This window comes from Paramisgurnus dabryanus, chromosome 6 (assembly GCF_030506205.2).
Source record: "Paramisgurnus dabryanus chromosome 6, PD_genome_1.1, whole genome shotgun sequence".
Classification (NCBI taxonomy): Eukaryota; Metazoa; Chordata; class Actinopteri; order Cypriniformes; family Cobitidae; genus Paramisgurnus; species Paramisgurnus dabryanus.
The window spans coordinates 39,215,580-39,239,358 of NC_133342.1; the positions used below are offsets into that span (position 1 = coordinate 39,215,580).

The 23,779-nt window shown below is 36.8% G+C and overlaps 2 long non-coding RNA genes across 2 annotated transcripts; one reads left to right on the top strand and one right to left on the bottom strand.

Annotated features, from left to right (window-relative positions):
* Window positions 1-6,285: 6,285 nt before the first annotated feature.
* On the bottom strand, window positions 6,286-22,153 carry LOC135767138 (uncharacterized). The gene is made up of 3 exons (XR_010541906.1): window positions 22,020-22,153; window positions 6,690-6,771; window positions 6,286-6,611 (listed from the first exon to the last, which is right to left on the bottom strand). It is a non-coding gene; the product is annotated as an uncharacterized lncRNA (long non-coding RNA).
* Window positions 12,733-14,223, top strand: LOC135764965 (uncharacterized). The gene is made up of 4 exons (XR_010540378.2): window positions 12,733-13,284; window positions 13,383-13,515; window positions 13,598-13,701; window positions 13,812-14,223. It is a non-coding gene; the product is annotated as an uncharacterized lncRNA (long non-coding RNA).
* Window positions 22,154-23,779: the final 1,626 nt, after the last annotated feature.

Here is a 23,779-nt window from a genome sequence, read left to right on the forward strand (position 1 = left end):
GAGTGGTTTGTCAAAAGTTAAACTACAAAAGAGGTAAGCCGTTTTTTTTTTATTTCGGTGATGAAACGGAATCTAGTATCTGCACCGAACCTATTTCTGCCTGACACGAATGTCTTTCTTGTGATTTAATATTATGGTCGGTCGGTGTTCACTTTCAAATGATAGCAAAGAGATTCCTGAAATAAATAATATCATCCGGTCTTTCTGTATCTAAAGTGAATACAGAGATGATCAAAGTCAAAGCAAGCAAGCAGGTATTTCTGTGCTAAATAATAACGCGTAGTGTCTATAAAATCATTAATTTCAGTGTTTTTCTTGTTATAAATTAACGTTTAATGAATTGTATATAAAGATTAGTTTTTATCATTTACAGTCACAATCACAAATTATTTGTCATTTTCATTTGTTGGGTTTTTTTGGTCATGACTGCTTTGACATGCTATCTCCAAATTAAATAAAAACACTGAATTGTAGCCGGAGTTTCCAAGGCCACCTTTGTTATTTTTTTAGGTTTAGTTATCAAAATGTATTTTTGTGTGATGTTCTGTAGATCGTGGCTTTAAAATGTTATGAGGAATATTTAAACAAATGTTGCCTTACATTTACCTTAAAAATATACATACATCGTCAGTTTTGTCTTCGTTTATTACTTGCAAGACAGTTTTGGTCACTTTATCAGAAAGTTGTTTATGTGTGCTGCTTGTGAAAGAAAATAAAAGTTAACAATTTGTACCTGGTCTGGCCCCTTCCCAACCCATGCACACAAACATAGATGATTCGACTATCGGTCGACTATGGAAAGATTCGACAATTCTGATTCGAATATGTAAATCCTTAGTCGAGGACAGCCCTAATCCAAAGCAACTTACAGTGCATTATAAGGTATACATTTTTATCAGTACTTGAGTTCCAACCCATGACCTTTTGTGTTGCAAACGCAATGCTCTACCACTGAGCTATTCAGTATATATCACACACGCCACACATAGTCTGATTATAACAAAAACAACTGAATGATAAAAATAAGATAAAAAATATGGTAACACTTTACAATAAGGTTCATTTGTTAACATTAGTTAATATATTAACTAACATGAACAACCATGAGTAATTCATTTGTTAAAGTATTTATTAATCTTTGGTAATGTTAGTTAATCAAAATAAAGCTTTTAATTTTGTTCAGGTTAGTTCACAGTGCATTAACTAACGTTAACAAAATTTTTATAAAATATTACTAATTGTTGAAAAAGAACATTAACAAAGATGAATTAATGCTGTGTAAGTACAGTTCATTATTAGTTCATGATAACTAATGTAGTTAACTAGTGTTAACTAATGAACCTTATTGTAAAGTGTTACTAAATAAAATTGCCATTAAAGTTGTCCAAATAAAGTCATTAGCAACTGCATCCATTAGAGGTTTAAAATACTGCATCCAAAATAAAAGTTTTTATATATTTATGTTAGGATTAGGGATGGGACAATTACTTAATTTCATGATTAACCACGGTAAAATGTCCTGACGGTTAGTATTATCATTTAAAATTTAATTATCATTACAACTGTGTTTGATTACCGTGATTTTGAAGCCTCGCAGTAAATCCTGTACAGCCAGAATCAGTTTGACGCAGGCGCGCACATGCAACATAGTTTTTTGCACAAGAAAGCATTTAAGGGATAATGTATTGTATTCATTCATGGTAAACTTATAAGACAGATGATTTTTTTTTACAACATAAATAATTTCAGCGACATGAAATATTAAATTGTGATTTTCAAAAATGAAACCTGTTCAAATGTTTTCAGTGTGTGTATCAGTTCTTTTTGAAAATGTCCATATCATTTTAACCAAACCATGATAATATTGATAACCGTGATATCTGATATTACCGTTATGTACTGCATAAAAGAAAAATCGATATTTTTAACCATACAATGTATTTCTGGCGATTACAAATATACCCGTGCGACTTATGACTGGGTTTGTGGTCCGAGGTCACATATTAGGAGAAGTCTGCTCTGCAATCGATCTCATATTGCTGTAATGTCATACGTCAATCAATTTAAGCAGCGGGCATGATTTCAAATATGTGATATCAATCACATATAACTTCGAGTTTTCTTTAAAACAAGTACATCTTTCAATTACATAAACATACTCGGGTACGAATCATAAAGCGTAACGTTAGTGCAGACCACCTAGGGAGTGGAGACAATCATACTCGAGTACGTTTTGGTCCGGTTAAAGGTAGGGTAACACATTTTGAAAAATGCTAACGGTAGCCGCCTAGCAATGAAATCCCGATCCCACCCTCAAGTCAAATCGCTCTCCAAAGTCACGCCTCTTTCCAAACACACGAACACGCACAGATCAGACGGTCACGTCTCATGTCTCATTCACCAGTGAGAAAACTTTGCAGTAGGCTACAAAGTAAATAACACTTCAAACATAACCAACATAAACAACTGGTTTACATCAGAATTAGTTTAAGCACACGTCCGGTTGTGTAGACGTAGTAACTATATCGTTATGCTAATCCGTAAACGAACACAAATTTCATAAGCAACACAACGTTTCATCAAAGTATAATATCTGAATCCATCTCAATACAAACATATCGCGTACCTACCTTACCAAAATAAACAGTGCAACGACCCTTTCAGACCCTTTGCCTCCTGCAGCTGTTTTCATCTCGTGGTAAAGCACTAAAGTTACTGATGTTAATTTGGATTTTTGCTCTTGCTGATCCAGGAAGTTTTTGCTGTTGTTGTTATAAAAGATGCATTTAGTTTTGTTGCTCCTGTGTAGGTTGTCAATTCAGCAGAAAAGTTTGGTGTTCTTGCTGTTTACAGACAGAGCGCACGTGAACGCGCCGATGACGTATGGTATCTGCGTGGACTCGCTGCGCGGTGGGAATTCAAATTACGCTTACGTATGAGGGACATAAAAGGAAACGTCCGTTCGGACCGAAATCTATGATTTGTTGAACATTTTTTGGTCCTACGCCTTTCACAGATGACATAAATTTTTACAAATACATTTAAACAACTTAACACAGTGATTGCTATCAGGATGCGAGGAGACTTTTAACCAGCATAACTAAAAATGTTTCAGGATCAAATCTGTTACCCTACCTTTAAGTATGTGAGTGCACCCTTAGATACATGTGTACCTTTATAATATCAATATCTACATTTGTGACCCGTCACGGAAACCAGGGACTCAAGTCGGCAGCACAAGTTTCGAGAAAATGAGAAACAAAGTTTTTTTTTCGAAATTTGTGATTTTCGTTTTATTGCAGAATCTGTTAGTTGAGATCACGAAGAAGCCTCTCCATGTTTGAGATAGCAGTTTTTGTATATTTAAAAGCGTACATTTTGCGGTTAAAATAGGCTTGTTTTTCCGGAGATTCTAGCGTGCAGCGGGGGGCGTCATTGTCTGTGTGTATATTTACATACTGTATAAGCTTGTGTTTTCGCCTCCGCCCACAAAGGGAACAGCGTGACTACTAAATAAGGATTGTTCTCCCAAAAATGAAAATAATGTAATAAATGACTCACCCTTATGTCGTTCTAAACTCGGAAGACCTCCGTTCATCTTTGGAACACAGTTTAAGATGTTTTATCGTTAGATTTAGTCCGAGAGCTTTCCCCTTCATTGAAAATCTATGTATGGTTTCCATGTCCAGAAAGTTAATAAAAACATCATCAAAGTAGTCCATGTGACATCAGTGGGTCAGTAAGATTGTGTTGATGCATCGAAAATACAGTTTGGTCCAAAAATAGCAGAATTACGACTTTATTCAGCATTGTCTTCTCTTCCGGCTCGAGCGTGAAGTCACGTGACTGTAGTGACGCGCTGCCCTGTTCCTCAGACATGTTTGCTAAGTTTTTTTTTTTTTTTCAAACTTATAGCCTGCGTCTCCCCAGACTGTAAAGCTCGGGCGCACAAAACAAAAGAAGAAAAAAAGAAGCTGGGGCGGAACAAATAACAGTCAGCCGCATCGTACGTCAGCCGCGTCACTGACTTTATGCGGCGCCGCAGTCGGATGACGTCAAAGTACCGCGAGAGCTCTTCAAGAAATCTTACGGAGTAGTTTAATTTCGACTCGCTCTCGCGGTACTTTGACGTCATCTGTATGTCAGTTCTTGCAGCGCAGCATGAGTCCAAACACACAGAAGTTACACAGATATAGTTGTATTCTTCATATAATTGGCTACATGTTTTGTCTATCAATATTTTCCATGAAGTCATTGGCTGATGGAGGAACGAGCGAGCCATTGGTAACCTCTCTAAAGGATGTCACGTTTTCGACGGCGCTGTTTGGATGATCTATTATACTACTTCCCTATTTTAAATACAAACTTTGAAGGCGGGTTCATGTGTTTAACGGAATGTAAGCTCATATACCCTTACATGTTACGATTTAAATAGTCTTCAGATTATATATTATATTGTATTACCAGACATTCATGCGAAATCTGATGTAAACAATCTATATTTCACGGATTATACGCATTTGTGGACAAATATGGACATTGGATAATCTGAAACTGGCTGGATTCGACTTGTGATCCCCACAAAGGTAAAAGAGTCATGTTTATTTTTGCGGGTTGTCATTTGGTCATAAAATACTACATATGATGCTAGAACATCTCAAAAAGGGTTTTACAGGGGGCATGGCTTAGCTAAATGAGATGTAAATGAGCCCTATTGTCTCCCCCAGCTGAAAAGAAGAGTCCCTTTCGTCTCGATTTTCTCGGTTTGAGTATTTCTGAGTTCCTATATTCAAATGGCCACAACTTCTCCAAATCTTATCAGATTTACATGTGTTACACATCGTTGGAAAGCTTAGAAACTGCACTTTCAGAATCTGTGAATAACTCAAAATGCCCAGATCCGACTTGTGTCCCTACTTTCCGTGACTGGTCACATTTGAGGTACTATGCACCCTTTAGGTACAAAGGTTTACTTTACAGCCAAAAATGGCTCTTATATGGGACGGTGTAGCAGCTTTATTTTAATAGTGTACAGATTTAATATAACTGTTGGGATTTATGAATGAGAGCTACTGGATAGAGTAACTTTAAATGACGAAGTGGATAGGCATTTCAACACATTGGCTGCGTCTGAAACCGCCTACTTCCATATAGTATTCAAGTAGGCGAAAAGTACCCGCATGACCAACTACTTCTGGCAAGATCGATGGACACTTTGCTATCCCATGATCCCCGGAAAGGAGTTACCCAACAAAGAAGATAGAGGGGTGTTGTTTTTTCAAAAATGTCCAAAAGCAGTAACGCGGCTTTATTCAAATGCAAATCCATATGTTAAACAGCTGTCCCTTGTGGTTAAATTGAACTTGTTTAATGTCATTCCAGTTAAAAACTAAAATTTTTGTTATGGTGACGTATGTCATGTGATGTATCAACATGGCGGATTTAGTCATATTATTCATTATTCATAGTATCCACATTCATACTATGTGTTGAAACTATACTATACTATACTATACTTTTTAAACAGTCTTCATCTGATTTAGTAACTACTTTCACCTTATGCAATTGCAGACGCAGCCATTAACATGAATAACTCTAATAAGAAAGTCTATATAAGACAGAGACAAACCTCATTCAGAATGGCAGTCTGTACCGAAGGATCATTCATGTTGTGATTTCCATCATTGGACAAGTTCAGTCTCACAGTCTTTCTTTTAACAAACTCTACAGAAAAGCAATATTTTTATAACAATGAAGAGTTTGGTTCCAAAACCAGATAACTATGTTTTTTTTTTTCAAAAATCTTGTTTTTTTATGTAAACGATTATTTTAAACTCACCTCCATAGCAGATGAAAGGGTACTTTTGGTCACAGCTGTATGGAACCCATTTCCCAGAATCAGTTGTTGACATGGCAGCACAGTCACCAGAACTTATGAATGGATGTCCTGCTGCCCAGTTTCTAAAGGTGAAGTTCCACTGATCAGACCACTGCCAAAATTCCTTGTACATACCGATCCAGTACCATAACCAATCACAATTAATAGATGCACATAGCTGCTTCTGCTCTTCAGAGTTGTGGACGATGGCCAGATCAGTGTGATATTGTCTGCAGTAACTCTGAGCATCTGTCCAGTTTTTTAAATACTTTATTTTGATGTATCCAGTAGCTTCTATTGAAAGATGCAAAAGATCTCAGCTCTTCTTCTTAGTTTAACTGAATGTAAACACAGTCAATAAACTACTTACCATTGTGACACACAAACCATAAGTGCTCTGTACATGGAAAATCGTTCCAAGCATCATTGTTAGAGAAAACACAATCTTCTCCACCACTAGGTTGTCCTGGGGCCCATGGACTGTATTGTGAAATGGTATCTTCTCCATTTGACCAAACCCAACGACTCTGTGTTCCCTTCTGCAGTCCAATCCACACTGATCCACTGTACCCATCATTCACTGTATTCATCATCCTGTTCACATCATCTATCGAGTCTACAGTAGCCAGATCAGTGAATCTCTCTCTACAGTAACTCTGAGCGTCTGTCCATGCCATACTTATGTGTATGTACTGATACTCTCGCCAAAGACCAGAAGCACTGCACAGAAGTCCTGTTAAAATAAACATGTTTAAATATATGCATGTGCACACATATACTTGTGAAAAGAGATTTAAATGATGACACCAACCTGACAGCAGAAGAAGCAGAAACAAACTCATGTTCATAACTGCTGTCACAGCTCCTTGCTGATGTTTCACCATCACTGCACGCTGAGAGGAAGATCAACAATGATTTTCTGTAGCGCAACGGTGAAAGTAAGGGTTGTTGTGAATGGATACAGTTTGCTTCTAATTTACATATGTTTTGTAAACACATACACTTTACATTTTATTTTGTTAAACACTAGACAACTTAATAAACAATATATCTGTGTTAATACTACTTAATTTTTAATCAATTCAATGTCTGATGCATATTGGACACATGATAAGCCAGCCTCTGAGTGTTCCTCGCACGACCAAAAGTCGGTCGAGGAGCTTCTCGAGGTGGTAACCCGCAAAACAAAACAAATTAGGGGATAGGTTTCAATCTAGTGACAAAGGGGAGAGGACGAAACATGAGCCTCTCCCCTTCTTTGAGAATCTCCATGGGAAACTAAATAATTCATGGACTAGACCGTACTCATCGCATGTTTTTGTTCTGACGACATCAATTTATTCAACTATCGTGGGTGCAAAAACACGCGGATAAACAGAGATGCCACAGGTGGAAGAGACGCTTGCCTGGTTCAACTACTGTACGTCGTTAAGGAAACCTACCCACGAAGCCGTGTAGAGTGACTTCAGCTCTCGTGGCTAAAGCTTATCAGGCTGGTACTGCGCTGCATACCATGACGGTATTACAGGCGTACCAGGCTGATCTGCTAAAGCAGTGATTCCCAACCGGGGAAACCCAGGGGGTACGCAAAAGATTTAGATTTTGCTTTGATCTAATTTACTTTTAATAAAAATATCTTTCGTTTGTCCAGTCATTGACCTAAGATTGATTTTTGTGAGGAAAGCATTGTAAAAAGGAATACTTTAAATGTAATTTTTATCTTATCATTAATATTATTAGCCGTCGTGAATAAATGCGCTGCATGCTCCAAAACGCAATATCGATGTCCAACTCAAGAACGATATGACTATTTTCAATGAACCTGGATAGTTTCTAAAGACACAAAGTTTATTAACTATAAATAATGTTCAAATAATGATATTCATTCCCGCTGCAATTGCATTTTAAAATGACGCAAAAAACATTTGCATTGTGTTTGGCTAACATATTTTGTCCGGTATGATGTCTTTTGTATATTTAGTGAATGTCTTGACAAATTTTGTTTCTCTTTATATTTGAACGGAATAATTTAAGTTATTTGCACACTTTAAAGGTGACATAGAATGATTGAACGGAGTATTTATCCTTGTTCTGTGATGTGACATGTAGACATAAATTTGTTTGGGTCTGTAATGCCTTAGAAGCTTCCTAAAAATCTCTCTCAGATAGCTCTATTAGGGTGGGGGATTTTAAACAAGTGGTTTTGCACCTATTTGGCTCCCCCTACTGGCTTAACTTGCAATCTCATTATTGATTGGCTGACTTTGCTGCCACTAAAAAAATGTTGCCAATTATTTTAAAGTGGAGGGGCAGTGAGATGCCTGTGATGTCATAAGCATCAGTTTTTCAGATTGGGCCGTTTTCTGGCTGACATTTCTAAAAGAGGAATTTCTATGAGACTGAGATGTTAAGCATGTCTAGCACTTTTTGTATGTTTGTGAATGTGGGTAGACTACCATTATTCAACAAAGACAAGGTAAAAATGTTTTTTCATTCTGTCTTTAATTATCAGTAACTCAAATTGAGATTTTAGTGATAAGGGCCAGATTTACTAAAAAGGACATGAGAGCTCAATTCCAAAAAAGCGCCAAAGTGGAAAATTTATGTGTGATTTACTACAAAAGCGCAATAAAATACACAGGCACTATAATGACATAAGCACATTTCCATAATGACCATTGCAATCTACTAAGAGCAGCGCAAATTAGTACAGGGTCGCAAATAAGAGACATCGGCAGGACATCGCAATAAAAATGCGAACTGTGGAGTGTGACATTCCAGCTAAGTAAAAGTACACTAAGAAGAACCAGAGGACGAAAGATAAAGGGTAGGGGTGTCCTCGACTAAGGATTTACATATTCGAATCAGAAATGTCGAATCTTTCCATAGTCGACCGATAGTCGAATCATATCTATGTTTGTCTGCATGGGTTGGAAGGGTGCCAGACCAGGTACAAATTGGTAACTTTTATTTTCTTTCACAAGCAGCACACATAAACAACTGTCTGTTAAAGTGACCAAAACTGTCTTTCAAGTGATGAACGAAGACAAAACTGACGATGCATTTATATATTTATTTTTTTAAGGTAAAATATATAAGGCAACATTTGTATAGCCTATTTATTCCTCATAACATTTTAAAGCCACGATCTACAGAACATGCACACAAAAATACATTTTGATAACTAAACCTAAAAAAAAAAAAAAAAAGGTGATTCTGCCTTGGAAACCCCGGCTACAATTAAGTGTTTTTATTTAATTTGGAGATATAGCGCGTCAAAGCAGTCATGACCAAAAAACCCCCCCGACAAATGAGAAATGACAAATAATTTGTGATTGTGACTGTAAATGATAAAAACTACTTTACAATTCATTAAACGTTAATTTATAACATGAAAAACACTGAAATTAATGATTTTATAGACACTATGCGTTATTATTTAGCACAGAAATACCTGATACCTGCTTGCTTGCTTTGACTTTGATCACCTCTGTATTCACTATAGATACAGAAAGACCGGATGATATTATTTATTTCAGGAATCTCTTTGCTATCATTTAAAAGTGAACACAAACCATAATATTAAATCACAAGAAAGACATTCGTGTCAGGCAGAAATAGGTTCGGTAGATAGTTTCCGTTTCAACACCGAAATTTAAAAAAACGGCTTACCTGTTTTGTAGTTTAACTTTTGACAAGATAACCAAAATGTATGATAAATACATTTTAAAAACGTATACCCGTCGAAAAACATCCGTTTTTTAATGTTTAGTTTGATGAACTCCTAAATATGAGACTCAGAGCACCTAGCCCGTTCAGCTAAATTACATGCGCAAGCATGGCCAGCACGCAATAGCGCAACATTGATACAACGAAAAGCTATCCAAAACTTACAGACTTAAATTAGATCAGAATTTACGTTTATAATAGATACATTTTTTAAATAAAATAAGGTCAGAAGTAACAAAGTGCAGAACAAAGATGCATAATGCCTCAAGTGCACAGAAACAAAACACAAGCCAAATAGTTAAATCAGATAACCCCGAGTGATTTATAAATAAAATAAAATAAAAATTAAAAGAATAGAAAAGTATAGCCATAATATAATTGCCAGCTTTGTCTTTTAAATGTAGAAACAAAGAGGCAATGGTTTATTAACGAAGAAACCTCCGTGTAGACCGGTCACAGGGGTTGTTGGATTTATTAACGCATTATAAAAATATTTATTGAAAGCTGCTACTTCACATATTATTTGCAGCATTATCAGAATATGCTGTATATTAATATATTGTGAGAAAGCTGTTATATGTGAAATCAGATAATGTGTGCACCCATATATGGCCAAAATTGAATGATCCTCATTTCATAACACATCTGCGACGAATCGACTGTGAGATTGGTAGTTGAATCAGGCTTCTACTATCGATGCATCGAATCTTCGACTATTCGGGGTCACCCCTAATAAAGGGTAAAAGAAGTTTTGAAACACCTGATTTGACTTCTCCTCGTGACTTCTCCTCCTCTTTTCTTCAGCAAATTAAACATAGCATGGCTTGGCAAACTATATTTAAAAAAAAAAGTATGTTCCTCTGGCAAAATGTAATACTCTCCTCCCATTAATGTTGGGTCTAAAAGAAAAACTTCTATAAAATGCATATGCAATAAGGTCGCAAAAATAACACCTTTTCAGAGCTAAATATCTACTGTGTGTCTTTAAAGGAATAGTCTACTCATTTTCAATATTAAAATATGTTATTACCTTAACTAAGAATTGTTGAATCATCCCTCTATCATCTGTGTGTGTGCACGTAAGCGCTGGAGCGCGCTGCGACGCTACGATAGCATTTAGCTTAGCCCCATTCATTCAATGGTACCATTTAGAGATAAAGTTAGAAGTGACCAAACACATCAACGTTTTTCCTATTTAAGACGAGTAGTTATACGAGCAAGTTTGGTGGTACAAAATAAAACATAGCGCTTTTCTAAGCGGATTTAAAAGAGAAACTATATTTTATGGCGTAATAGCACTTTTGGGAGTACTTCGACTTGGCGCAGTAACACCCTCCCTCTCCCATTATGAGAGTGAGAAGGGGAGCGGACTTTTCAGGCGAGTCGAAGTACTCCCAAAAGTGCTATTACGCCATAAAATATAGTTTCTCTTTTAAATCCGCTTAGAAAAGCGCTATGTTTTATTTTGTACCACCAAACTTGCTCGTATAACTACTCGTCTTAAATAGGAAAAACGTTGATGTGTTTGGTCACTTCAAACTTTATCTCTAAATGGCAGCATTGAATGAATGGGGCTAAGCTAAATGCTATCGTAGCGTCGCAGCGCGCTCCAGCGCTTACGTGCACACACACAGTTGATAGAGGGATGATTCAACAGTTCTTAGTTAAGGTAATAACATATTTTAATATTGAAAATGAGTAGACTATTCCTTTAATAAGTTCAGTCGTTATTTAATGCCAAAATGATGGTTTGCGCAAGCTGTTAGTAAATCTGGCCCTTAAAGGGTTCATATGATGAAATTTTTTAATTTATAAATTAAAGAGCACCTATTATGAGATACACGTTTTTAAACATCCTTTTGTGTGTAAGTGTGTATTAGTACATGCTAACGATATTCAAAAAGTACATACCTCAAAGAAAACGATGACGCGAGTTATCGTCTCTAACGTTCGAGGACTACAAAAAACACTCGGATTGTAGGCAACAGTTTACTTCCTGGGATTGGTGACGTAGAGAAGACCAACATTATCATAGTTCAGCCCTCTCTGCTTTGCTTGGGTACGCCCTCAAAGACGGGGGTGGGGAGCGCCGAGTCAGAAGAGAGCTAAAATGGCGGAGGTTGGGAGTCCCTGCTTTGACCCTGTTTGCAAACTCTTGTTTCATTGTTTAAGCGATTAAATCTCTCGAGTAGACGCTGTCTCTTTAGATGCAAGGGCAAAATAGCACTTTATGGACTTATACAGAGGACATCATGTTTAATACCGTTCCGGAAAAATCAGTCAGAAGTTGTTCACGGAGTTTTCACAATAACTGCTTCTCATGAACCGAAGCTGCGCGACGTCTCCTCCTGAAAGTTGGATTACCGTGCACTTCTGGATCACAGGCTGTAAGTATTCATGTTTATTATTTGCCTTTACTGTAAGTTACGTTTCCGGTAACCGGAGCTTAACATTACAGCTGTGTCCCAATTCAGGGGCTGCGACCTTCTAAGGACGTATTTTAAGACCGATTGCGTCACAGCAGCGCGACTTCAGGCTGGTAAGGCCGTCCCAATTCGAAGGATGCTTAGAATGAAGCCTCAAAATGCGTCCTCATTTCTCCGCGCTGTTAAGGATAGAACGAATGGATCCTTAACAGCCGAGGATATCCCAAGATTCATTGCGCGTCTGCAACGGCAGCTGGATATTCTAAAATAAACAATTAAAACCTTCATTAAATAAAAGTGTGTATTTATCAAAAAAAGTTTGTCACTGTTTTAGTATTATAAGTTATGTTTTGTGTTAATATTATTATTTTTATGATGCATATATTTCTAAGGTTGATTAATTTAATTTAATATACTGTTGAATAGTTTAATCTACATCAACGTGTCATATTTTCTAAACTAAATTAATATTTTTCTGATTTCATATTTATTTTAATAAGTCAGAAACGTTTCCGCTATGTCCTGCTGACAGGCGCAGCAGGTGACGCCAATTATGGGTCGTCCGAAGGTTAGACCGTCTCATTTCAGTTCTCTTCGCGGATTTCTGAGGCTGCCACCTTGAAAGACCGAGTGCTCATATTTAAGGTCGCATGCTTAGAAGGTCGCAGCCCCTGAATTGGGACACAGCTTACGTGTAGAGCTCAGATATATATCTATGTGTAGAGCTAAGCTTGCAAGCTAATTGTGTTGTGTTGTAATAATGTATTTCATAAACAACGTACCATATTTACACACGTGTATGTTGAATTATGCAGACTATCGTTTTTATCGATGTTTATTTAGACGTGTTTACAAACTTGCTAAGCTGTTCCAGCTAAACTGTTACCGGTAAAGTTTGTTCTCATGATCAAACTCAAGTAAAGAAACTCTAAGTACAGATGATTTGTTTAACGTTATATGTATTTTACTGTTGTATTTACTTGAAGCTTTCTTAGATTTTGAAACGAAGTAAACACGTAATGTGTGTTGCTAATGTTGGGCCATGTAATACATTAACGTTTTAATGAATAGTCTAACAATTTATAATCGTTGTACTCTATTGTTATAATATGTCTTTTTGACTGAATACATGTTTGTTTTATTTGTCTATATCCTGGATTCGCAGCTGGACACATCCTTCTACACTGTATGCAAACATGCAACATCATTACACACAGTACAAGGAGTTAGACTGGCATACGAGGAGCAAAGGTATGTAACACATATGATGTATTTAGCTAGTGAAACCACTAACAGTCTTAAATGTATAACTGATGTTGACAAAGTTTTTTTTCTCTGCATAATCATAGGAACCCAGGCAGTAGCATCGTTTCACAATGTTTCCATCACCATCATCAGTGGATGCCTTTGCCGTCCGTAGCCTGAGATTTCAGATTTGCAGCAAAAAAAATTGATTTTCTCATTTATTGGAATGCTGTGCAGGTATTTAAGTATTTTAGTAACTGTGTTAAATAAAGTAGTATTTACTTTTACAATAAATTAATTGCTTGTTTATATTTTACAGGTATTTGTACCTTGCAGCCATCCATTACAATGTCACCAAGCCATAACAACAGCAGGAGAGGGAAAGTACAAGGCTATGTTCCCAAAACACACAAGTGACATACCGTAAGCAGTAATGTTTTATTTCAAATACATTCATAATTAAAAACTTAATGTATGAAGCAGGGAAATAAATGATCAAAACAAAAGATTTATTGACCGCAATATTTCTACAGTTATGTGGATGATGTGATCAGGCTTGTGTTTGCTGAGGTATTTGAAGATAAGCTGAAGGAAACCCCGATTCCAATGGACCTGGCATCACAGTTTGAGAGACCTTCAAAGGAGGACGTGATTGCATGCCATCTTCAGTGCAGGGGTCGTCGGAAGCCAACATTTTGATCAGGAAGCTCCAAGCGTATCTGGAGAACAACACACGACAGGATGATAACCCTAAAGTGTCATCTTAGATAGCATCAGCTGACAAAGCTTTGATATGCCATTTATCTGAATAGATAGCTGTAAGAAGTGAATTGAACAATTTTTGAAAGAAGAGCACAATATGGTTACTAAAGTATGTTTATTTGTATATTGTTTAACATTTAAATATATATTTGTAATAAATAAACTTTTGACTGACTACTATATTTTCTTTAAAGTTACATCTTTTGTTCTTTTGGGTACTTTGTTACTATAATAATACTTTAGTGTTATTGGTTTAAAAATGTAATAAAACTTACTCTGGTCCAGCACTTCAAAGGCTTATAGTCGGTACAATAAATGTTCTGTGTGTAGGGATTTAGACAATTTGTGCAAAACCTGGATGATGAATCACGCAGGTAAGAGGCCCTGGAACCTGTTGCATTCTCCTTAAAACCTAGTAAGTAAAAACATAGCACAGTCTTTCATAATAAAGTTTACCATAGTAAAATAATGTAGAACTAACATTCATTTCAATTAATACTTTCTTTGTGCTACATTTGGTGTTTCCATATAGTTTGCACAGTAAAATAGTATGTAAGCAGTATTTTATAATTAAGTTTACTATAGTAAAATAATGTAGAAATTACCAAGTGAAATCGTTTTATAATCATTTTAACAAATACTTTATATGTGCTACATTTGGTGTTTCCATATAGCTTGCACAGTAATAGAGTATGTAAGCAGTCTTTTATAATAAATTTTACTAGAGTAAAATAATGTAGAAATTACCAAGTGAAATCGTTTTATAATCATTTCAACAAATACTTTCTATGTGCTACATTTGGTGTTTCCATAGAGTTATGTAGTACGTTATAATTACCTTTTGGATGTCTTTGCAACACATTTTCGTCTTCGTTTAGCATTCTGGCAGAGCGAAGGACACCTAAAAAAGTTAAATCCAATCGCATTCATTGACGGAGATCGTTTATATCGTAACGGCCTTCTGAACTCTCTGGATCGAGCTTGAAGTGGTAAGGCAGTACAGACACCATCGTTTATAGAGAAATATAACGCTTGTTTACGTTGCCTCTGAGGCTGTGACTCTCAGTCAGAATCTGTGTCAACCCACGCGTAGTCAGGGGCGTAACCTTTCAAACACACGCTGAACCCAGCTGACCAATAACAGTTGAGTAGTCATCTGACCAATCCGATTACACTAGACATTTTGGGAGGCGAAGACAGGAACTAAACCGAGCGTTTTCCAGACAGTGGGAAATCGGTGAGGTATGTAAGCAATTTATAAGACTCACAATGCATTAGTTCAAGTTTTAATAACATGTATGTACTATGGGATATTGCAATAACGTGCTAACGTGCCAATTTATTAGCATAATTGGTGCTCTTTAAGTCTTTTGGCGTTTCCAGAGTCTGTATGTGATAATAACAGATAATTAAAGGTGACATAGATTGATTGAACAGGGTATTTATCCTTGTTCTGTGATGTGACATGTAGACAAATGTTTTCTTTTTGTTTAGGAAGCTTCTAAGGCATAACAGACCCAAAAACCTCTCTCAGATAGCTCTATTAGGGTGGGGGATTTTAAACAAGTGGTTTTGCACCTTTTTGGCTCCCCCTACTGGCTTAACTTGCAATCTCATTAGTGATTGGCTGACTTTGCTGCCACTCAAAAAATGTAGCAAATTATTTTAAAGTGGAGGGGCAGTTAGATGCCTGTGATGTCATAAGCATCAGTTTTTCAGATTGGGCCGTTTTCTGGCTGACATTTCTAAAAGAGGAATATCTATGAGACTGAGATGTTAAGCATGTCTAGCACTTTTTGTATGTTTGTGAGTGCGGTTAGACTACCATTATTCAACAAAGACAAGGTAAAAATGGTTTTCCATTCTCTGTCCTCTTTAATTATAGCATGTCAAAATTGCTGTTTTGTAAGCCTGAGCAAAAATGTGCCGTTTGTGGGTGTGTCTTTAAAAGGCAAATGAGCTGATAAAAGGCAAACACTGATCGCAATGATGGTGGTTTGTTGAAATAAACATGCTTCATCAGTCAGTGATTTTTACTTTAATGTTTAAAATTAATTAATTAATATTACTAATTATTTGTCTTTAAAACACAACTTTGGTTTAGTTTCGATGAAGGGGTAGCTAAAGGATTTAAGTGCAGGCGAGACAATAGATTAGGAGACATTTGATGAGCAGCGTAGGGCTAAAGATCTGTCCCTTCGCGCCATCAAGCAAACGGCTCGTGCTATCGGCCGTTCAATGTCTGCTGTAGTGTGCACGGAGAGGCATTTGTGGTTAAATCTTTCAGGCATTAAAGACAAAGATAGGACCTTTCTCTTAGATGCCCCTGTTTCCCTTTCGGGTTTGTTTGGCGATGCGGTTGACTCCGTTGTCACTAAATTCACTGAAGTAAAGAAACATGAGGAGGCATTCACTCAGTTTTTGCCTCGCCAAAACAAGTGTTGCCTTGGGTCACACGCTAGGGGCAACTTGTCATCGCAGACTTCTAACAACAGACGCCTCCCTGGCGGGCTGGGGTGCTATCTTAGATGGTCATCCAGCTCAAGGGGAATGGGAGGGTCATCAGCTCAGCTGGCACATGAATTGCCTAGAGTTGACGGCTGTATTTCTGGCCCTGAAATACTTTCTCCACCAACAGAGAAGCTGTCATGTCCTAGTGCGGGTGGACAACACAGCAACAGTCTGGGCTCAGGACAAGTTCCTATCACTCAGAGCAGTGTACATCCTGGGGAACCTGAATGTAGGAGAGGATTTACTGTCCAGGCAGACATTATCGACTGGGGAATGGAAACTCCACCCGAACATAGTGTCTCAGATATGGACCAGATTTTACAGAGCGGAAGTGAGCCTTTTTGCCTTTTTTCAGACAGCGCAATGTCCCCTTTACTTCTCTCTGAGTCCCCCAGTCCCCCAGGGTCTGGACGCAGTGGCCCACACATGGCCGGACAACCGCCTTAATGTGTTTCCTCCAGTTGCGCTGCTCCCGCAGGCTCTAGCCAGTGTTCGCCAGCAAGGCTCTTGCCTCTTACCGATAGCACCACATTGGCCTAACAGAGTATGGTTCTCAGAGATAATATCTCTCCCTCCTCAATGGCTCGCCATGGGCGATTCCGAAGAGGAGGGACCTTCTGTCTCAGACGGGGGATACGATATTTCATCCCAGGCCCGACCTGTGGAATCTCAATGTTTGACCCCTGAAGGGTTCCAACTGAGGGACACGGGCTTGTCCCCTGATGTTATTGACACTATTTTGAGTGCTAGGGCTCCTCCACTAGAAAGAATTATGCCTTTAACCCCCTGGGGTCCAAAAACGCGGCGCCGCGTTTTGACGTGTTTTCTCCTTAACATAGCAGAATCAACTTAAAATACTCCATCATTAATAATCAAACACTAACGTGTTTGACATAATTTGAAACTGTGAAGGGTCCTCATTAATTAGTGTTCATTCACTATAACAAGAGATCTTTGTGTTTTTGTCAATTAAAGAAAATAAACAGGGTGCGCATTTAGACATTTCTGTCTCTGCCAGCTGTCTCTCAAAACACGTTACAAAAATCAGTTGAAACTCTGCAAAACTCTTGTCTTACAAACATAATACACATATCCAAAGATAGCCTGAAATGTCTACTTTTAAACAAGCTAATTATAATCGAAAACAAATATTGCCTGTTTATATAATCTGCATTGAAGTAAAGAGAGTAATGTTTTTCCTGGCTGACTTCATTATCTTTAATGCGGTCACGCCCACGCTGCTCACATGGTAATGAACAGATGAGCAGTTCATACAATAATAAACAAAGCGTAAAGTTTTATCAGATTTAAAGACTTTACCGCTTGTTTGGATTATAAACTTTATACACACACGTGAGGAAGATCTTCATTTATGTCTGGACATTGAGGAAGAGAAGCGTTTATCTTTAACGTTACCTAAGAAGAAAAACAATGGAAAACGCACTGGAGGAGGATATTTGTTATTATCTATGTAATTATCTAAGTAATTCAGTGTACAATTTATGCTAACAGTTGTTTATAACTCTCTTACAGGTCTGCAGCCCTCTCATCAGTACAAAACTATGTAGTGGAAAAACATATTCACACTTTTTGGACATAAAGTTATCTGGTAACATGAGCAACATAAGCAGTTCTGTTGTGTATCAGTTTCTTAGTTTGTACAAGTTAAGTTTTTTAATAGGGTTTGTTTCCAAATAAAAACTGAAAATGTCCTCCTGACCTTCATTTCTATTTTTATTATATTGTTAACTTTTTAATAAACCTCAAACAAACATGAATACATTTGTCCTCACATTCTTTACTGTAGTTTCCTCTCACATTCCTGCCTAGGCTCATCATTATGCAGCTCATTATGCCAATCTTTTGTTGCTCAGCTGTCAATCAATCCTTCTCGCATACGGCCCCTCTAAACAAAAAGTGTCTTACAATTTCTAAATCAATATATTGTTTTATGTGAATGAGTAGGCAGAATGATTTTCACATAATTTTAAAGAAAAAACTCTAGACTACTTGATTCTGTCTAGAAAAGTCTTGTTAAAACATGTTTAGTATGGGTTTTGTGGACTTATATCAGTGACTTAAATTTCGCTTTTTTTAAAACCACGCATAAACATTTTTCTCTCAAAAATACAAACATGTAGATACATGAAGCTCATATAATATTGTGGCCCAGTTTGTGCTGAACGCAGTGTTATGAGACACTTGCCATTATTTGGTTTTAAAGCAACTTAAAAAAGGCCAAATGTAAGAGCATGTCAGAACCTCTGCCAGTGTCCCAAAATGGTCGGACCCCAGAGGGTTAAAGGGGAGTCTTAAAGCATGAGAGTTAAAGCATGGTGCACGACACATGATGCAGATCCTGTTAACTGCCAGATTGCTACAGTTCTGAGTTTTCTTCAGGAAAAGCTGTCAGCAGGCTTATGCCTATCCACTCTCAGGGTTTATGTGGCCGTTCTTTCGGCTTGCCACGCTTTGGTGGATGGGGCGCTGCTCGAAAGGCATCCTCTGCTCGCTCGCTGTATTTGGAACTAAGATTCCTTCATTTGGACCTAGCTATAGTCCTTGAGGGTCTGGTTCAGACCACTTTGAACCTCTAGAGTCAGCGTCTCATAGACTTCTGACAGTAAAGATGGTTTTTCTAATGGCGATAACTTTTTTGAAAAGAATTGGGAATATGCAGGCTCTGGCAGTCTCGCCATCCTGTCTAGATTTTGCCCCAGGAATGGTGAAGTTGATTTTGCATCCTTATCCTGATTACCTGCCTAAGGTTCCCTTTTCGACTGCACATCCGGTCTTTTTTGAGACTTTCGACTTTCAGATAGTTCGCTACGACGGAGCAGGAGTTATGCCACAGATTGTGTCCAGTCCCATATTATTATTATTATGAGGTGCACGGTCAAGTCTCGCCAGCAGGTCTGAGAGCCCACTCCACCAGGGGAGTAGCCACTTTATGATGTTTTATTAACAAAGTTCGGGAGGAGCACGTTCAGATAATTAATCACAGGTGGAAGCACTCAGCAATTATACACAGGTAGAAACACTCAGCAATTATACACAGGTGGAAACACTCAGCAATTAACCATGAGAGGGTACATATAGACTCAGCAGTCTTACCTCGATCCATTGACAGTTTGTAGCATCCCACCACCACCCCTTCTCCACACTTCTAGTTCTAAAAACCACTTACACAGGGGGGGGGGGTACTCTGGGTTCGGGCCAAGTCCGAGCTCGAAGCCCTCCCCCGGACAGCACGCCAAACACGCATTCTAAATTACTCTATAAATTATATGTAAGTGTGAACTCGTGAATACTGCTTTAGTAAAAGGGGCCTCCTTACCGAGCGTTTGTGATGTGGCGGGCTGGTCCTCTCCGCATACATTCATAAGATTTTATAGCTTGGATGCTCATGTCACCCCAGGTTCTTATGTTCCCGAGTCAACATCTCAAGCTGATGTCTAAACCATTTGTTCCAAGAGGGGGTATATCCCACTGCTACTATTAGTAAGGGGTGCCTGCTTATAGGTGTTTGTGAGGCGGCAGGAGCATCCTTTCCTCACACATCAACTATTTTTAGCTTGGTTATTTATGTCTGAGATTTCCTTGCAGTCCTTGTGCACACATTTACACATCTGTAAGGGGTCCAGACATCTCCAAGCACGGCAGCGTGGGTATTGTCATTCCCCATAGCGCTTAGCAGCGCAGCATCGAGAGTAGCTTTTGATAGGGAACGGTGGGGTTACTTGAGTGTAATCTTGTTCCCTGGAAAAGCACAACAAGATGTTGCGCTATCTTGCCGTGCAGTAGATGTCCCAGGACTGGTCTTCAAACAAAGATCTGATGACACAGCTGGTGCTCATCTATTTTATAGCCTTGCATCGGGTGCGCTTTGATGTCTTCATCAACCAAGGCTATAATGTCGTTGACGTGTTTATACACTTTATTCAGCGTGTCAACAATAAAGACATTTCCCCCATAGCGCTTAGCAGCGCAGCATCTCGTTCCGCAGCAACAAGGTTACACTAAAGTAACCCCACCGTTCAATGTATTTTTACAAGCCACATTTGCCTTGTAACTACTGTAACACCTTTGCCCTGTAACTGCAAGTTTGTAAAACATTTTGTTTCAGTGTGGTACATGTGAGTTTAAACACTGGCCCAGGTTTTGCAATCTTTGTGAGACAAAAAAAAATACTTTTGAATTTTTAACATCACAAATACTGCAAAAGATTTCTTACTTGGTATGTTTGTCTTGTTCTCAGTACAAATATCTAAAAAGTCTTAAATCAAGATGCATTTTCTTATGGAACAAAATTACCTAAAATTAAGTCTTTTTAAGTTTTTAGACAAAAATATATATTTAAGCTAAAATATCTGCCAATGGTCTTAAAACTAGACTTATTTCCTTTTGCTCATCAAGAAAATGCATCTTGATTTAAGAATTTTTTGATTTTTGAAAACAAGACAAAAATAATACGTAAGAAAGTATTTTTTTTCCCAGTTAATCAAATCTGAAAATATTTTCAGACATACATTGAAAATGTACTTTCTTACTTAGTATTTTTGTCTTGTTTTAATTTCAAATATAAAAAAAATTCTTAAATCAAGATGCATTTTCTTATGGAACAAAATTACCTAAAATTAAGTCTTTTTAAGTTTTTAGACAAAAATATATATTTAAGCTAAAATATCTGCCAATGGTCTTAAAACTAGACTTATTTCCTTTTGCTCATCAAGAAAATGCATCTTGATTTAAGAATTTTTTGATTTTTGAAAACAAGACAAAAATAATACGTAAGAAAGTATTTTTTTTCCCAGTTAATCAAATCTGAAAATATTTTCAGACATACATTGAAAATGTACTTTCTTACTTAGTATTTTTGTCTTGTTTTAATTTCAAATATAAAAAAAATTCTTAAATCAAGATGCATTTTCTTATGGAACAAAATTACCTAAAATTAAGTCTTTTTAAGTTTTTAGACAAAAATATATATTTAAGCTAAAATATCTGCCAATGGTCTTAAAACTAGACTTATTTCCTTTTGCTCATCAAGTAAATGCATCTTGATTTAAGAATTTTTTGATTTTTGAAAACAAGACAAAAATAATACGTAAGAAAGTATTTTTTTTCCCAGTTAATCAAATCTGAAAATATTTTCAGACATACATTGAAAATGTACTTTCTTACTTAGTATTTTTGTCTTGTTTTAATTTCAAATATAAAAAAAATTCTTAAATGAAGATGCATTTTCTTAATTAGTTAAATGACCTAAGAAAATAAGTATAATTTTTAGACAAAAAATTTAAAATTTAAACAGCAAAATTATCTGCCAATGGGGTGAGAAAAAAATAATTTTGCTCATCAAGAAAATGCATCTTAATTTAAGAGTTTGTAGATATTTGTACTAAAAACAAGACAAAAATACTACGTAAGAAAGTCTTTTTTTTTCAGTGTAAATGTTACTTTCTTACCTCAATGTAGGATCCTTTCTTCCAAACTCTTTGTATTTATACACAACTATACACTTCTGGTGTCACCTCAGATGTTCAAGTATTACAGTAAATAACTCACTAATTCAGCGCTCTATATAGTAATCCTTTAGTTTGACCCCACCCCTACACAGCACGTCAACGCAAAGCATCTCACGCTTTTACTAACATTCAAATGAATCATTTTCCTAATGAAAGAGTTCAAGCAAAAGCCATTGTTACAAAAGCCAACAGCTACATTTAAATTGTATATTCATAATTGCTTGCAGGACTGATACATAAAAAGTCATATGCTGACAAAGAAATATTAGTAGAATTTTTTAAGGGATACGCACACTGTATCATGATAATGTCTTTAAATTAGGGCTGTCAAAAGATTAATCGTGATTAATCACATCTAAAATAAAAGTTTGTGTTTACATAACATATGTGTGTGTAGTGTGTATAATTAATATTTATATATAAAAACACACACAGTCATGTATATATTTAAGAAAAATTGGTTATATTTATATATAAAATATTTATATTTCTATATAATATAAATTATATAAATGTTTATACAGTATATAAATGCAAATATTTCTTAAATATACACATGAATGTGTGTGTATTTATATATACATAATAATTATACACACTACACACACATATGTTATGTAAACACAAACTTTTATTTTAGATGTGATTAATCACGATTAATCTTTTGACAGCCCTACTTTAAATGGTTAATAATTTAATTAAATTAAGTCTTCACATTTGGTGTTCTGCAGAGGGAGTGTATACACATAAAAGGAACTCAAATGATGATCTCTGAGCCAAAAGCTAATGTGTACTGGTTAGGACAGATAGAGAATGATGTGAAACAAGCATTTGATAAATGGGGTAAATTCATTGAAGCACAGATTTCTGATGCACAAATACCAAAATCACAGTTCCATTGTACAATGATGTATGACCCTTTCAGAAGTACAGAACTTGAAACGAGATGGCAGGAAGAAACCAAAGGGCAACAAATTGAGTTAATTTCAGATTCTATCATAATAGGTAAACAGGGAGCAGCTATAACTTTAATGGACAATTACTTCACAAACAAATGGTTTACTATAGCAGATTCTGTACCACATATATCTCTATATGTAGGGAAAAACTGGAAAACAAAAGATGTTGGGCCTATGCTGAAAAAGGCTAGACAAAGTCAATGGGAGATAACAGAAAATCCATTGATTTTTCATTCTGCTGATAAAAATTACATTAAAATTCTTTATGGAACCTCACTGTTAGGAATTCCTAAGGAAGTAATTATTAATCAGCAGAAACAAATTCAAATGATGACAAAACCTGAAACAGAAGAGAGTTATACTGCTGAATTACTACAGGATCTAGAACGACAAGTCCCATCAGAGCTATGATCCAAATATGAAACAGATGTGGGCTTGGTGAAATCAGCCAGCCCAGTGAAAGTAAAGTTAAAACCAAACGCTTGCATTCCCAGGAAAGCACAATACCCCTTACGCCCAGTGGCTGAATTAGGCATAAAAGATACCATTGAAGGACTAGTGAAAGCTGGAGTACTTTTTGAAACAAACAGCTATTGTAACACTCCAATTTATCCTGTAATTAAAGCAAACAAAACAAAATGGCGCCTTGTACATGATCTACGAGCAATAAATGACATAGTAGAGGATAGTGAAGTTGATGTGCCAAACCCACACACTCTGCTAACAAATGTCCCCCCTGAT